This window comes from Chaetura pelagica, unplaced genomic scaffold, assembly GCF_000747805.2.
Source record: "Chaetura pelagica isolate M959 unplaced genomic scaffold, ChaPel_1.0 scaffold658, whole genome shotgun sequence".
Lineage (NCBI taxonomy): Eukaryota > Metazoa > Chordata > Aves > Apodiformes > Apodidae > Chaetura > Chaetura pelagica.
Genome location: NW_009954168.1, coordinates 193,714 through 196,483, shown reverse-complemented (window position 1 = coordinate 196,483; position 2,770 = coordinate 193,714).

Below are 2,770 nucleotides of genomic sequence, written 5' to 3'. Positions count from 1 at the left end.
GGCTCGGGGGTGTCCCGGGGGGTTTCCCAGCCCCTCCGGGCTGCGCAGGGACGAGCCCCGCCGGGAGCAGCCGCTGGCACCGCCGCCCTCCCTCGGGAAGGACCTTTCGGGGTTCGCACGGGCCGACCCCGCTTTGCGGCACCGGGAGGGTGCGGAGCCCGAGCCCCCGGCCCTGGGACCCCAGGGGAACGCGGGGATCGGCTCCCAGGAGCCGGGACCGTTCGCACGGGCACTGGAGCAGCGTGGCCCCGGGGTGCAGCATCACCTGGCACCAGGTGTGTGGTACCTGGGGCTGCTCCTCCCGTGGCTGGAGCAGCGCAGCGATCCCGGCTGCAGAGCCCGAGCCGGGCAGCTCAGCCATCCCTGGGCCGGGCAGCCATCCCCAGGGAAGCTGCCGGGGCGTTCTTAGCCCCTGTGTGCTACTAACAGAACGACAGGGTCTCCTGGTGTGCAGCACGCAGGAGGCTCATCTTCTGACCAGGCAAGATGCCTTCAGCAGGTGTTGCTGTGAGCATGTTGATCAGCATCTAACAGGGACCTGAGCTGGTTGCCCCGGGACTCTCCAGTGTGTAAGTGGGAGCAGAGTGGCAGCTGAAACACGTGGGACCACTCCAAGCTTGCATGAATGAAAAACATTCCTTTGAGTAATTGGAAAAAACAATCTGGTTTTATGGAGAGAGGGGATCAGTGCCTCTAGACTGTAGGCTTGTACATTCTCAGTTTAATTCATAACAGTGGTACAGTAGCAATAAGCAGCAAAATGTGAGGTGACATGTCATCCATCTCTGGGACTTACTGCGTGGGTGGCTGGAGAGCTGCACCAGGGCTGGGGGATGTTCTGGGCACCTGAGCATGGAAGGTGCTGCAGCAAGACCTGTGCTGGTGCCAGTGGGGACCTCGTCAGCCCAGGCAGTGATCAGCAGATGAGGACACCCTGCCTTGTGGAGTCAGGATGAAGGAGGTGGTGACAGAAATCACTGACTCCAAGTGATGCTGGGGCTCTGGGTAACCCCATGGGAGTTCACATGAAGCACTAGGAAAAAACTGGTTTGTGCCTTGAATGAGTCAGGGTAGTGGATTCACCACAAAACAAGATGTTGGCACCTCAGGCTTGGCAGAACAGAATCTGTTGTGGTTTTTTTTATGCCTGGACACCCAGGTTCAGGTTTTCCATTGCCAGGTTGTCACTGTGATGTTGGGCAGCACTTGCAGATGACCACAGCTGCTGTGTCTGTCAAGGGGGGAGCCCAAACTCCACCTGGTTTTGGTGGTGGGTTTGCATGAGAACAGGCTCCAGGTCCCTGGGCTAAGTCTCCAGGGAGCCCATGGACCAGCAGAAGCCAAAACAGCTTTGTGAGAACATCTCACGGGCTGAGAATTTTCTGCCATGGTCTGAACTCCTCCCCTGTCAAGGACCTTCCACACACGTCAGCATGTCAGAGGTTTTAGAAACCTGCCTGTGGATTGAAGTGAGGAATTGATAAGCTGGTGTTTAGGGCTCTGAGAGTCACTTCATTAGTAACTTTCCTTCTCAAAAGCTTTATCAACTTCTGGAGGAAACTGCCCTGATAAGTCTTGAAGACAGAAATTACTGTGTCAGCTTGGAAGAGGGATTACAGATAACAGGGAATTAATACTGAAATGCACATGCTATAAATATAACAGGATTACATTCCAGTCTTATGTAAAACCATTTTCCCCCACCTCAGGTCTCCTTGGGTGGGCAGAGGAACAGAAGGCTCCAGCAGCAGGTCTGGGGGCCACGGTGGAGCCCGTGGGAACTGGGGCTCTCAGGGCACAGTTCTGCATTTCCTACCTCACTGCTTGCTCACAGCCACAGCCTGCTGGGCTGGTGACTCAGCTGCAGTCACAGCCCTTGCTGAGCAGGTCTGCGTGGGTCCTGGAGACCTGTGTGGGTCATCAAGACCTGGTTGTTTGGCACATGGTGGCCCAGGGCAGGGTGGGCTTGCCCAAGTCCGGGCAGCAGCACATCCCCAGCACCTCACTGCTGGGAACCAGTGCTCCTTGGGTCCCTGTGTCCCTGTTACATGTTGCCTTTGAAGTCATCCATGGCATTGTCCCAAGAAATATTTTTGTGCGTCCCCCGGGCTCTCCATCCCTCCTGGGTTGCTGTGGCAGGGCCAACATCACTGTGGCAGCTGGACTGGGCACAGAGCTCAGAGGTTGGGCTGGAAACGTGCCTGAACTGGCCCCGCTCCTTCTGGCTTCTCCTGGCTGCTTGTCCTTGGTGCTCATCCTCACTGGGTCTTCCCAGAAACCATGGCACCGTTCCTGGGAACCATCCCTTGGCACCCCCTTGAATTCCTCACTTCACCAATAGCTCTGAAGGCATCTTACCAGGGGCCTTTTGTGGCACTGCAGCTCAGTCATTTCAGGCACTGTATTGCTCAGTCATTTCTGGATATTGGCTTTAGCCTCCAGCAAGTCCAGAGGAGGCCACAGGGGCTGGAGCAGCTCTGCTCTGGAGCCAGGCTGAGGGAGTTGGGTGTTCAGCCTGGAGAAGAGAAGGCTCCAGGGAGACCTTAGAGCAGCTTCCAGTGCCTGAAGGGGCTCCAGGAAAGCTGGGGAGGGGCTTGGGACAAGGGCAGGGAGGGATGGGATGGGGGGGAGGGACGGAAACTGGAAGAGAGGAGACTGAGATGAGATCTGAGGGAGAAATTCTGTGCTGTGAGGGTGGGGAGAGCCTGGCCCAGGTTGCCCAGGGAAGCTGTGGCTGCCCCATCCCTGGCAGTGTTGAAGGGCAGGTTGG